Consider the following 15,443-nt stretch of genomic DNA (forward strand, 5'->3'; position numbering starts at 1 on the left):
ACATCTGCTTTGAAATATGATGGACCAGTAGGTTTTGGCCAGGAATAGCTGAGAAGTTCCGGACAGTGGGAATAACACATTTACATGTTCAAATATGAGAAAGAACACAATGTTCAGGTGATCAACAAACTAAAAGTGCTAGGATATGAGTGTGGGGTGGAGGGTGGGGGCAGTAGAAACAAGGAAAATAATATGAGGGATCTGTAGAGCCTGGTCATGAATGGGCCTTGTCAGCCACGCGGAGGAAGTTTCACTTCATCCAAAGGGCTGAGGGAAAGATTAGGGTCAAATATGGTATCATGGGGGTTTTAGGCAGATTGCTCTGGGCACAGGTGGAGAAAGACTGGAGACAAGCCAGGAGGGCTGCAAATCAGCCAGCTGGGACGCTGCTGCAGGAACACAGGGAGAGATGATCCTATCCTCAAGCCAATGGAAATGGATGACTATACATGAAATGAGACTGGTGATTAACTGGAAGTTGGGAGATGATGGAACAGACCCAGAGAATGTACTTAATAAATGCCCATTTTCTTCTTTACTTCTCCACAGATATCTATTGGCCACTTCAGGCCAAGGAAAGATTAACCCAGTAGTAGTAAAAAAAAAATTTCTAGAAGCAAAATAACTGTGTGTTTAGCAGTTCTCTAAGTAAGGTCTGGGAATTCTTGAGGGTCACTGCATTTCTATTCGAGGGGTCTGTGAGGTCACAACTATTTTCACAACAATTCTAAGACGCTGTTTGCCTTTTTTGCTTTTATTCTTTCACAAACATGCAGCAGATTCTTCCAGAGGCTACGTGATGTGTGATAATGCAATTGCTGTGATGGCTAAAGTTATATGTGCTTGGATTTTCTTGAGCTTTAAATTGTCCCAGTTTTAATTTCAAATATAGTAAATACAGAAAGATATAGTCTCCATAACAAAAGCTCTTTGGGGTCCTCAATAATGCTTAAGAGTGTAAAAGAAACCTGAAGCCACAAAACTTGACAACCAATGCCATAAATATTTAAAGAAAATTTTAAAGGCATCCACTACCAAGAGCTTAAAAAAATTACGAGTGAGGATAAACTCTACTGACTGAGGAGCCTAATTCTTATCTTAGTTTTGTTGTCCTTTCAAATCTGAGCCGTTGCTGGCTTAATATAAAGATAATGCCTGGGATTTTATTTCTAGAAGAACACATCCAACTAACAAAATCAAAGCACATACCATACAATGTACTAAGTAGAAATATGAAATCCATATATGCGATTCTGAATATACTTTGTTCTTTAAACTTATTTTTAAAGTTGGAAAACAGAGTCACTGAGTAATACTCATATCTTAGAACAAAATCTCTGTTGTGTAGGCAGAAAAGCAAAATAGAAGCGACAGTGTGGGCAAGTGGAAAATAACACAGAGAGGAGAAATGATGCAAACTAGACTCAGAACCAGAGCTGTAAATCCAAGTTGCCAACCCAAAAGGACTTCAGGATCCCCTATGAACCATTATTTCAAAAAACAAGGGCAGTTGGCTAACAAATCAAGTATAAACCTGGTAGTCATTCACACATCATTTGAAGAGGCCTGGAGACAGTGGAGGACACTTTTCTGTGCCCCTGAACAATACCAAAGTGGCTGCCCTTCCAAGAGGTCATCAGGTGTCTCAGTACAAAAAGTCTGGGGAAGGTCAGGATAAGAGCAACACAGAAAACAGCCCCAGAGACTGAGGGCAGTCAGAGTTCCACGCTTAGGATGAGGATTCCATATGGCTCTTAGGAATGTGATGTGGCTAGTACTAGCCACATCACATTCCTAGGGAGGAACTGAATGCTTAATTTTATTTCATTTTCACTAATATAAATTGAAAGAGCTATGAGTCTAGTAATGACCATACTCGAGAACTCTATTCCAGAACTTTAGTGAAATGATCTTCCCAACCTCTGGAGAGCCAACTCTAAGATCTCCCATCATGGTGCAAGATGGGTTTGAATGTACTCTTCAGGTAAACACGTATGTGAAATCCTTGTCTCCCACCAAAACCCACTCAGCTCCCTAGGACATCTGCCAGCAAAGCCAGCTAGTTCTCCTTGGGGAGTTTGGAATAGGAGCTTAGTAAAGAGGGAAGCAGAGCAGACAAAGGAGAGGCAGGAGTCTTGCCTGTTACCCCACGTGACCTGGCCCTGAGCTATCTTCCAAATTCTTTTCCTGATATGTAACTGCTTGTTACCGTGCTCCAGCAACACACACCCCCTAGTTCTTCCTTGAATATATCAAGCAAGTTCCCATCTCATGGTCTGTTGTGTTTATTTACTTTCTTCTTATCCTGGAATGCTCTTTCTCTGGATCAGGGTTTCTTAACTTCAGTGCTAGTGACATTTTAAGCTGGATAATTCTTTGCTACAGGGACCTGCCCTCTGCAGCACAGGGTGTTTAGCAGCATCCTTGTTCTCTATCCACCAGATGCCAGTACCATCCCTTCCCCCAGTTGTGACAATTAAAAACTTCTCCAGACATCAAATGTCCCTGGAGAGGCACAGTCACCCTGGTTAAGAATCACTGCCCTAGATATCTGCATGATTCACTTTCTCACTTAATTTAGTTCTGTACTCAGATGTCACCTCCAGGGAATCTTTTTCAAAACCTTGTACCTCTCTGTCCCCTTTCCCTGTTTTACTTTTCTTCCCAGTATTTATCACTAGTTAACATTATATCAGATACTTCTTTGTTTCTTCTTTCTTTGCCTGCTTTGTTTACTGCTGTATCCTAGCACCTAGTATCTAGCTGATTGTTAGATGCTTTATAAATACTTATTGAATGAAGGAAGGAAGTACCTGCACCATTTGTAAAGTCAAGAGACAGGAAGTTTTCATTCTGGGAGAATGGACACATGTCACCAGAAGAAAAGCTTTAACTAAATTTAGCTATTAAAATCTGTATTGGTTGTTATATAACAATGATAAGGCTTTAGGGCATTTTCTAATAATGGGCATACTTTTACTTACCTTCTCTAAAATTGTGCTTTGAATGCAAAAATAAGTTATAATTTTAAATGTATTTGTCAACCACTTTTATAAATAGTATGCAATTTTGAGACCTAAAACTGTGGTCATGTCATATCATCAAGAATCCATGTTCTTACCTGATTTTAACATTGATGTCTCTTTGCCATTGTGCAAAAGACATTTTGATAATGAGAAGAAGGCCTGATGAAAGGCCTACATTTTCCTTCATAGTTATAAATTGAAAATGTGTTTCCAAGAGGTTTTATTAGCATTACTGTGTATAAGCCTATCATTTCATTAACTCCAGCCCTAGGAAATTTAATCATGTGCTGAAGTCCTTACTTACTTGTAAGATTGAGGTTTTTCACCCCTGATGATTTGTTATAATCTTTCTGAATTCCTCAAGAATACTAGACTAATTTATAAGATGCTGACTTTCTTCTGGAAAGAAGTATAAATATTCGAAAGAAATTACAAGCACCAAGTAAATTGCACATTTTGGAGAATAAGGGAAGAATATCTCCTAAGTGTTGGTAGATGGTCAGAGTATTCTCCTACAACCTGGATCTAGCCAATTATTAAATGAAGTCCCATAACACCTCAGCTCCTAAAAATCTGCAGGGACTAAGAACTTCTGAATATATTAACTAGAATTTTTTTAAAGTTAAGTAATTCTACTTTCACATTTTCAAGGTTTTTACTGATGAAAGTCTTTCTACAACAACACACACTGCTATCCTTTTTAATAATAGAAAATCTGGAACTCTGTGTGTGTGTGTGTGTGTGTGTGTGTGTGTGTGTGTATGTGACCTATGGCCACCCTTTGTGAAGCTGTGCATATGCACAAACAAGCATGGGTGCAAGTCTCAGAATTAGGTCCCCAAAGGTGGCCCTATAACTTGATTCCTCTTCCAGATGGGGCGCAGCCCTCGCAGAACCATAAAGGCAGCATCCCAAGCCTGCCTTGTAAAAAACTGACTGCTGAATCAAAAGACCAAGAGCAGCGCTTCCCTTTCAGGGTTACTTTGATTCTATAAAATAAAATAAAATAAAATAAAATAAAATAAAACAAAACAAAATAAATCACCATCTTTACTTCTGTTTCTAGAGTCTCAACTTTTCAGTAGTCCTGTAAACCTTGTTTGTGATTTCTACAGTCAGCCATTTTGGCAACCCACATCACTTGCCTTTTCCCTTTCACTATTTGAATGGAAGAGGAGCATTCCTTATGAGTCATTTGAGAATTACAAAAATGTTTGTGTGTATATCTATTTAAGGTATACAACATGATGTTATGAAATACATACATAGAGTAAAATGGTCATTACAGTGAAACAAATTTAAGATATCTATCATGTCACAATTATCCATTTTTCCCCTCTGTGGCAACAGCAGCTATAATCTACTCATTTAGCAAGTATCCTGAATACAATATGCTATTACTAACTATAGTCTTCATGTTCTACATTAGATCTTTAGACATGATTGTCCTACATATCTGCTACTTTGCACAGAGATAGAGAATAAACAGTGGTTCTCAGGGGTGGGGTTGAGAGGAAGGAAATGGAGAGATGTAAGTCAAATGATACAAAGTAATCCAAGAATTTATGTGAGAAGAGGTGGGAAAAGTCTACTTCTAAGGTGACTCAACCTTTCCCCCTAACTCCATCCTTACCACCACCACCATCAAACACCATGATAATAATAATCATCATCAGGAAATTAACACTTCTAGACCCCTGATGCCAGACTACATTGTTTTTGAAGTATTTCCCAATGTCAAGCTTTGAACAGAATTATAGATACCTACAAAATGAATCAGTTTGAATGTTTTATATAGTATTTGCAAGGAATATCAAAGTCCTCTTGTATTTTCTAATATTTTGCTTTCAGAAAAGTATCTCAGTGGATACACTGACAGGCAGAAAGATGATCAAAGATATTAACCCTGCCCCTTCAAGATTAGAGGCATAATTGCCTAGCTGGAGAGAAGCCGAGAAGACTTAAGTAGTGCAGGTTTGCAATAATCTTTCCCTGAAGGTATAAAAAAAAGATGGAAACCCTTGGGAAGTATTCCGCATCCATCTGTGCATTAGCTTGTTCTTTGGAATCAACATTATGGCTCCTCAGATACCTCTGTGCTAAGGATTTTTTCTGAAAGTTGAAAGTTTTATTTTTCTACAAAAGCAGTCCCTGTAGGCACAGTCAACCCATCCTCATTGTGTTTGAGCCCGGGCACAGTCCACAGGGAAGCTGGCAAATGTGACCAAGGCACACCATTACATGCTCCTCAGAGGGCTGGAGGGTACTTATAAATGCATTCCCTTGAAGAAAGAAGCAACTGGCAATTTTTATACAGCTGCATTATATGCTGATTATGTACAAAGGCTAAAACCAGGCAAAGTACCTAGCAGAAAATACCCATGCATTATTCAACTAATACGAATCTGTTGTTTTTCTAATTTGCTCTTCAAAACATGTCTTTTCAAGTTGTTCTGAGTTGCAGTTGTTTTGAGGGAGGGAGAACAAAAGTATTCTCTCTTTTCAGGGACAAAAACTCAAATAAAAGAGGTACCCCCATTCAGCTAATCATGGCAACTTTAACAATATATGGGCAAAATGTACAACAAACTTACAAAATTAGAGACTTTATGAAGAGCATTCCTTTCTAACCAAGTTATTTTAGAACAGAGAAAGATAAACAATCTATTTATCAGGCTAGGTTTTCCAGGCTTTCCCATTCCAAGTCATTCTTATGTTTTCTCTCCTTCTTCTTCTATTTCTCCCTTTTGCCTTTCCTAATCCATATCGCAAGATACCATGTACAACACGCTTACCCCTATTTAACTGCACATGTTCACAGTATCCTACAATCAAAAGCTCTACTTTGGCAGCAACTTTTTATTGATGAATGCATTTTATCCTGATTACATGACAATGATGATGGCTTACTCATTATTTCATTCAGCATACTTATTGTGGGCTTACTATGTGCCAGGAAATGTGTGAGTCCCAATGACAGATAGAACAGGGTTCCTAGCTTCATGGAGCTCATATTCACTGGCTAACTACATGTATGAAGGCTTTCAGTAAATTTTGTGTGCAGTGACACTCTCCTGTGATCCCAGAGGTGATTTAATTTATCCTCACATTAAATATGATCCTCCTGAACAACACAGTGGTGTTCCTTTAGGGCTGATGTATTATATTTGCCTTTATGCCACTCATATCTTGAGAGACTGCTGAGATCTAGAATAGCTTTTTGATAAGCCCCTTTGCCTACCTCCCCTATCTGACCCTTTCTTTCTTATGGGCTCTTGGTGTTTACAGTTTATAGCCACTATCATCACCCTCATTCCCACAGTCTCTTTTCCTTTCCTATTCTTCTGTTGTTTGCCACATGTTTTCTGCTTTTTTATCTTTCTTTTGTCTTGGTCATTCTGAATGCTTTCAGTCTGGTCAGTCAATGGCACTACTATAATCTCTTAGTTTCCAGGTTTTATTAGTTACTATTGTTATTTTTGTACACTCAAAGGCTGGGTAAAATATTCTTTACAACACACATTCATTGGTTCCACCACTGTTTCTTTCTCCCCCATCAAACATAGTTCAGTGCTATTCCAGATGCTTGAAGCTGTTTGTGATCTGATATCTGAGCTCTGGATAATGAACTACTGCAGCTCACTTTGCCAGAGACAGTGAGAGTTCTTCCTGAAATATAAGGTGTACTCACAATATTTGATAAGATATAGAGGCAGAATTAGAAGGTAACAGTTAATGACTAGCACCATGGAAAACAGGCCAAAGGGCACCAAGTTTTGCAGTGTATTTCTATGCAAACTTGAGCATATTGTGCTGGTTCACTGATTCTCAAGTTTTCAGTAAAGAAAATAGGAATGTTAGATCACAAAGAGAGATAGACTAAGGTTCCACAGAAAGAAGATGCCTCACAAGTAGCCCAGTACACTGCAGTGCATTTTGAAATGGTGGTGGAATGAAATGGTTAGGTAAGTTTAGTTTTTTGGTTAAGCAAGAATTACCATATGTACTATAGATGAATTTCTAATTTTTAAATAATCAGGATAAAATGCATTTATCAATAAAAAGTTGCTGCCAAAGTGTTTGCCTCAGAGGTCATTAAGAACATAACAACCAAACAATCCTATTGATTTGTCTTTTTAAAAGAATTATAGAAAAATGGAAGTCTATACAAAGTCATCTACATTTTAATGTTAAACTACTCAACAATAAACTTACACAGTATCTATTCACCTGTTCTGGGCCTAATCTATTGTTTGAGATTCTAAATTTTTTAGCTGACTTTTATCTTATTTTCTTGCTTGTTTTATACACCTTCTCCTCCTTTTTCTATGGCTAAAATCATCTGAAGCCTCTTGCAGTGATTATACTGGAGTAGTCTTTTCCACTAAAGGGTCATCAAAGAATTAGTTCTTCAGTGACCCCACTAAATGAAAATTCCACTAAAAACTTTTGTTACAAGAAGAAAATGCATACATGTGTTAAGATCTAATCAAACTGGGATGTCTAAAGACAAAAATAATGGCCAGATGATTTAAACCCATTTTTTTTTTTTGAGATGGAGACTCCCTCTGTCACCCAGGCTGGAGTGCAGCGACACGATCTCGGCTCACTGCAACCTCCGCCTCCCAGGTTCAAGCGATTCTCCTGCCTCAGTCTCCTGAGTAGCTGGGATTACAGGAGCATGCCACGACACCTGGCTAATTTTTGTATTTTTAGTAGAGATGGGGTTTCTTCCTGTTGGTAAGTCTGGTCTCGAACTCCTGACCTTGTGATCTGCCTGTCTTGGCCTCCCAAAGTGCTGAGATTACAGGCGTGAGCCACCATGCCTGGCTGATTTAACATTCTTTTTTTTAGACGGGGTCTGGCTCTGTCACCCAGGCTGGAGTGCAGTGGTTCAATCTCGGCTCACTGCAACCTCTGCCTGACAGGCTCCAGCCATTCTGCCACCTCAGCCTCCTGAGCAGCTGAGACCACAGGTGTGTAGCACCATGCCTGGCTAATTTTTTTTGTAATTTTTGTAGAGACAAGGTTTCACCATGTTGCCCAGGCTGGTCTCGAAATCCTGAACTCAAGCAATTGGCCCACCTTGGCCTCACAAAGTGTGGAGATTACAGGCATGAGCCACTGTGCCCAGCCAATTTAACACTCTTATAGCATCACCATGTTACTTGGACTGGCATCTGTGGTTCTTACTGGAAGTCAGGCTTATGGTCACTGCATCAGGGACACTGAATGACTAGACCTTGACATGAATGTCATACATGTTCAAATGCTTACATCAAGTTTCCATTGTGGGAAGGCTTTCTTTTAGTTCATTGAAAGATAACCCATTTTCAGTCCTCTTCAACTTCTGGAACTTTAAAGTGTGGTGCCAACTTATTTCCCTCATGATTGTCTCTGAATTTATGCTGGTTTCTTGCCTGTTGAGATTTTAGAGCTGTGAAAGTGGGACACATTTCCCTTGACACATTTCAAACTATTTGAGAAGGAAGAATCCATGTGCAATAAGCTGTCACACTGAATATTAGAAGAAAACAATCAAGTCCTTCGTAAAAGGAGTCTCAGTCACCTCTCTTCCATCTCTACTTCATATAATACCACAAATTCCAAGGTTCCTGAGGAATCTTCCTTCTGGGCATAAACTGCTAAGACTTTATTGCTTGAAGAAGTTTTCTGGGGCATAGCTTGCTAGCCTAGTGCTCATAGTCACAAGACATTCTTTTCCTTGGTTACTAGCATTGAGTTTTGGGTAGGAGCATCTCATTATTCCTCTGGGGACTTATTACAACACTCTTGTCACCAAATTAGTAGATAAGAAAGGGTGGCTAAGATGTTAAAACCTTGTAGATGATTTGCTACCTGCTTCTAATTTCTTTAGCACTATTATTCTTGTTCTTGTCTGACCTAGACTACTCCACATCATTTTTTGCTTTATCTGAGTTCTTTACAACACTCTCAGAGAAGAGTTCTGCCTTTAACCATATTGATTCCTAGACTTTTGCTGTACAGAGTGAGAGCTGAGGCTGAGAAATGAGAGGAACTGGACTGCTTGAGAGTTTGCATTTAAAACCTCCATTAATGATAGAGGAGAAAGGGCCCAGAAGGTTGAGATGCAGAGGAGAGAAAAGAGGAACCAGACTGGGTTGCACTTAGGAATTTATGGAAAGTTTCATTTTTTAATTAAGGTCAAATCTTGAGTACTTACAAGAATATCAGCAAGTTCACTGATAAAATAAAAGGGATTTCAAACCCAGACAAATTTCATATAACTACCTCGATGGCTGAGAAGGTTTTTATCTCATGTTTTTATTTATCCATTTGAATCATGCTGTCTTTGGATTTCCATTAATTGCACATAATAGAATTGATCACACCTAGAAACCGTGTTCATCAATGCATACATGAAATATATACATACATTGTTAGGTGATTTCAAGCAAACCACATTAGCTTTCATGGTCTCAGTCTTCAACTGAGGTAACTCTGAAGTCCTTCTAAATTCCATTGGAACTCTATGATATGATTCACATAATGAAATTTCTACAGAGGCTGGGAGGTGACATAAATGAATGAACTAGGCTGGAGGTAAAATGGAAATGCTGCGTTGCTAGTACTATTAGGTTGGTGCACGAGGAATTGTAGTTTTCACCATTAAAAGTAAGTACCAACCTCATATGACCAAGAAATGTAGGTAACCCTTTCTTTGCTATATTGTCTTTTTTCTATTAAAAATTTAAATTTGTAATTTATTATTTTTAATTTCAACGTATACCTCCTCTATCTAAAATAAAAGTTGAAAATATTACATCTTAAGAACTCCTGGGTGTGCCCCACAAAACCCAAATGCACTGATCTGGGGCTTTGGGGACATCACTTTGACTTATTCTTAGAATCTACAATAGTTTACCAGATACTGTGAAAGAGCTGCAGAGGATTGTACACAAACTGTTCAACAATGGCGTGAAAATGAAAGTGCTGACTTGGCCGGGCGCGGTGGCTCACGCCTGTAATCCCAGCACTTTGGGAGGCTGAGGCGGGCGGATCACGAGGTCAGGAGATCGAGACCATCCTACTTAACACGGTGAAACCTCGACTCTACTAAAAATACAAAAAATTAGCTGGGCATGGTGCCGGGCGCCTGTAGTCCCAGCTACTCGGGAGGCTGAGGCAGGAGAATAGTGTGAACCCGGGAGGCGGAGCTTGCAGCCTCGGTGACAGAGCGAGACTCCATTTAAAAAAAAAAAAAAAAAAAAAAAAAAATGCTAACTTGAGACACCATGGTCTGAAAATTCAAGGTGGAATTTCACAGTGAACACACGGATTATGAGCCCTGAATAAATTCTTAACTGGTCCCTGAGTGTTGTTAAACTGTGCAGCTGCTAGAAAAAAGCTGTAGCTGTCCATGGTGCTTAAGAATTTTCCTTAACGCTGGAGTCTCGGAGTCTGTGGTATGGAAATACTTTACACTGAACGTATTGTACATTAACAATTACAATGACAACAACCCCCCCCGCCAAATATCACCTTGATGTGACTAAAGAGGATTCAATGTATTTCTGACTCGTCTCAATAACAAACACTTAAATTGAAACTCATATACTTGATTTTCTTTTTGTAGTTCTAAAACAATTTGTGTACATGTGGAATGGTGTGTGTGTGCGTGTGTGTGTATGTGTGTGGTGTGTGCGTGTGTGTTGTATCTCTAAAAGCTTCTACCAGCATCACATATTTCTCTGATGTTAATATTTTCATGATTTGGTTTTCTACATTCCCAAAGTATAGTGCTTGACACAAGTGACTGTTTAGGTACCCAGCAATTCTGCTGTGGAGTGTGCATAGGAGCATCAGTTTCTGATCCTTCTTCCCATAAGTTTAACTCCATGGTAACAATTAACTTTTGTAAATTTAAGAAAAATCACTGCTGTTCAAAGTAATGGGATTTAAAATTCCTCAGAAAAAACTAAAAAGAAAGAAGTTGAAAAATAGCATCTAATCCTGAAAATTTCCAACTCTGAAAATCCCACTTTAAAAATACAACTCACCTGGTTTATTTTAAAATGAAACATCAGTTCTGTATATTAATAGAGACCCAGAGCAAAATGATTTCAGCTGGATTTCAGTAATAGTAACCCTTTCCATCATAAATACTCTAAAATGCTGACCCTCTGTTGATACTGGCTAGAGGAATTTTTGTGTGTATTTGAAATTATTTATTATTTTGGAGCTAGTGCTTTGATTGGTGCACCAACAACAAAAGAAGAGAAGACAGAAATATGTGTTCCAATATGATAACTAAACACTAAAGTCCTCTTTCTTTTTTCACAATGAAGTTTTAGAAGCTTTAACCATGAGATGACAAATCTGATAAAATCAGGGCAATTAATAAAGAAATTAAATAATAAATGAAAAGAAATATTAGAAAGCATTAAAACAGGAGGCTTTTTAAAATGTCATTTAATCCCCATCATTTCAGACGCTTTATGTGTCTTCATCACATCATTCCTATGACTTCCTAATGAAACAGTTCTACGGTCCTCCTAAATTAATCATTCCAACACATAACAGCCTTCATTTTGAGAATAGTTTCATCCTATTTAATCTTAATCTTTGCCATATAAAGTTTATTTCCTTTGTGAGCCTTTATGTTTGTTTACTGATAGAGAAAACATTGTCATTATTCTTCACATAACTGAAAAGTCACTAAATTAGTGAGGTTCACTGCTTTTTTTCTAATAAACAGACCTCATATTTTCAAACTCTCTTTGTCTTTTACTCTCCATCTTCTAATATAAGGTTATTTTGCATAATTCTTTTCCAAATTCCTCATACCCCATTGGTTATGCAATCCTTCTTGAGACGGGAAAGCATCCCAGAGACTACCTGTCAGCTGCTATTATATTTTTTGTACGTGTTACTTCCATGATCTTGCTCAAATCTAAATGGAAATTATAGAGAAGAGTATTTAAGTAGTTCTATGTATAATAGGAAGTGGGTCCTAATAGATTTCCTTAGGTGAAAAAACCTGGATTTCAGAATGCTGAAACAGAGGAAATAAGATATCATCTTCAAGAATGTTCTTTTGGAACGTTTATGAGATTATCAATTCTCTTGAAGCAATAAAAATATAACTCTTCATAGTTGTTAACTGAGTTGAACTGAGAATGCTAGGTTCATCATATATTTTGGTATCACTTTAAAATAAAAATATTATGACCTACTATATAATAATAAATAAAAATCCTGTCTCCTTTGGTACTATTACATCTTTAACAGAAAAGCTGAAAATAGTTGATTAATATTTGGTTTGTAGTTCTGAAGGTATACCTAAAAAGTGCAGGATAAGTCAAGATAATCTTTAAAGGAATCATGGGATATTTATCAGAAAGAACCAGTTAATAATGTTACAAAATGCCCATTAGGCATAGGCATGTGAATTAGGTTCTCTGGGAAGTTAAGAAACAGGATATTAAAAAACAAAACAAAAACAAAAACACTCCAGGATATTCAATCCCTATCTTCAAGATACTAACTCTCAACCTAAAGAGCCTATGCACAGAAATTCCAGTGTCAGCATCATACAACAAAACAATAAAGAAGATGACCCCTAAACAATCTTAGCACATATGTATTGTTGACTTTGGCTGGGAAGGACAGACATAAGGAGAAATGTCAAAGAGAGTTTCTAGAGCATTTGGAGGTGCTAGACTCAGGTGAAACTCATATGGAAAGAGATTTTGACTGATGTTGTGAAAGGCTATTTTCTTGTCCTAATAGAATCTGGAAGGTCACCTCTGAAAGTAATGAAATTCTTTCTGCACTGCAATAAGATTGTTCAATTTTTAATTCAAGGAAAATCCCAAAGCAAATGGCACATAAAATATTGGGGCTTGGGGGTGGTAGTGATAAAATTATCATCAAAATTTAAAGACCTGTCAATCTAAGCATGCACATGGATCCATTTTAAAATAAATTATATTGTTTTTAAATGACAGATGCCATTTTTATCACGCACATTCCTGCAATCTAATTTACAATAAATCTCCAAATAGCTTAAGGCAATTATTTTAGGTAGTGCTTTATCTAGCAGTCATGTCATTTGCTTTCTTATTCTATTTCTGTTGCATAGATGTGAAGAAGTTTTAATGTATTTCATATTTCTGCTAACAACAAAGAAAAATAAGATACACCAAAAAAGAATGAGCCTACAGAACATCTGGTACTTTTCCCTCATTAAAAAAAAAAAATTTAATACAGGTGTTTCCATTCCAAACATTCTATCATATTCCATTTAATTTACAGTCAACATCCCCCACCAAGCCATCTTAAGCCATAAACTGTGTCTTTTATCATCTCATAATGACTTTAACATAGACCCTGTGAAATAAGCAATTTTTGCCATAAGACTTTAGGATCGAGTATAACACTGGAAGGGACTCCAAGAAATATCGGCACTATTACCTTGTGTCCCAGTATAGTTGAATCAGATATGGACATGTCATTTACTGTCTTATTCATAGAATTCTTCTTGAAATCTAATCTCAGGAGAATTTCTAGTAATAATTAATAATAGAAGTCCAGGGCCAGAAGCAAAGAAAGAAAAAAAATTACAGCAAATTTTCAACTCAAAAAGTTTTTTCTACATCATACTTCAGGACAGCAGTTAACAAAAAAAGCTTAATTGGGCAAACATTTTTTGAGAGTCTACTAGAGTGCTGTATAAGGTATGTCTCTGTTGATGTGAGCGTTTTGCCATACTGAGTATTTTTTACCAAAATCACATTTGTTGGAATGCATTTAACTACTTATGTCTTTAATTTATAATCTAACTCATGATATAATCTGATTTGTGGTACACTCATAATGTCAACACCATTATAATTTTTGCGAAATCTCATAATTTAATTTCCTATATAGTGATATCAATACTGACACAATTGTGGCAACTGGGAGAGAATGTTAATGCATTTGGAGAAGAATTTAAGAGCAAGTCCTTCCAGAAGACTTCGTTTTTGGATAATTCAAAACTACAAAATTTGGTGGATACAGAATCATGATTAATCTCACACTTGGTTAAGTGCATAGCTGATGTTGCTCGACCAGACTTAATAAGAAATGCTAAGAAGAGAATGATACTTCTACACAGCAGCATGTGATAACGTCTGTTTTCCAAACATGACACAATCAGAGCAAGTCATTATCTTTGAGAAAGGTGATGCCTTCAAAGATTAAAGATTCAATAAATATTTGAAAGACAACTTTGCACAGTTTTGATTTGTAAAAGATGAACTGGGGATGGGATAAAGTGTCCAAACAACTTGACATGCCTTTTGCCTTTTTGGAGTGTGGGTGGAGGTTGGGAGGAGATCCTGCTAAAAGCTAACATTATTAATACAAGGTCTGATATTTTACTTCCTTTTCAGTAAAACAATGCCAAGTGCCTTTGTGACATTTGTAAATGGAGAACATTCAGCTTATGCCCAATCTAATTATCTCCAGATGCTTTTAATTCCAAAATACCCACATTATTAAGTTCAGGAAAAATTTATTCTCAGTTTAAAAAGAGAAATAAAAAGTATTTAAAGTCTTTCAATTTCTGGTTAACGTACAAATTTTGGCATATTTAGAAATTTAAACCTCTTTGAAACCAATAGGGCATATTTCAAACACAAACACCAGTTAGATTAGATACCATTAAAGGGAGACTAATAAGCAAACTACAGTTAAATCCAAAATCCTGTACAACTTCAAACACCAGTCAAATCTCACCTCTTCCTTGTAGCCTCCCCAATCCTCCTTGCCAGAGGAGCTCACGTGCTTCACAACCTTTCCAGCCCTGGTCTGCACCATTCAAAACCTCTGTCTTATACTGTAGTTATATTTATCCACTATTGCACATGCCGGTGGGGTAATTTTGTACCCCTAGAGGCATTTTGCAATGTCTTGAGACATATTTGATTGTCCTAACTGGAGAGGGCGTGTGCTACCAGCATCTAGAAGGTCAAGACCAGGGATACCGCTAAAGATCCACAGTGCTCAGGTCAGTCCCCCACAACAAAGAAATGGTACTCGGGCTGAGAAACCCTGATTATATCCTGCACACTGTACATCTGGTAAGTGGTTAATTTTATATTGCACGTTATAATTACATGTAACTCAATCAGTTGTTTTCTCAGTAACTAAAAGAGTGAATGCCAATCCAAATGTGCCTCCTCCAGAATAAGTAAATAGTTTAGGTAAGAATTTGGCTCAACATTTTATTTTTATTCTATTTTGGCTTAGGATGAAATGCGTATAAATTCTGTTCAATGTTTTGATAAAAACTTTCAGAGTTGGAGGTAAACTGTCTTCATAATAAGCTATTTTCCTAAGGCTTCATTATATACACCACAGCATTTTTTTTTGCAACCTTTTATGTGC

At 37.3% G+C, this 15,443-nt stretch overlaps 1 protein-coding gene across 3 annotated transcripts in view; it reads right to left on the reverse strand.

Annotated features, from left to right (window-relative positions):
- SLC24A2 (solute carrier family 24 member 2) overlaps positions 1-15,443 on the reverse strand; it is a 275,663-nt gene that overhangs the window by 200,394 nt on the left and 59,826 nt on the right. The window lies entirely within an intron of this gene.

Source organism: Chlorocebus sabaeus, chromosome 12 (assembly GCF_047675955.1).
Source record: "Chlorocebus sabaeus isolate Y175 chromosome 12, mChlSab1.0.hap1, whole genome shotgun sequence".
NCBI classification, from domain to species: Eukaryota; Metazoa; Chordata; class Mammalia; order Primates; family Cercopithecidae; genus Chlorocebus; species Chlorocebus sabaeus.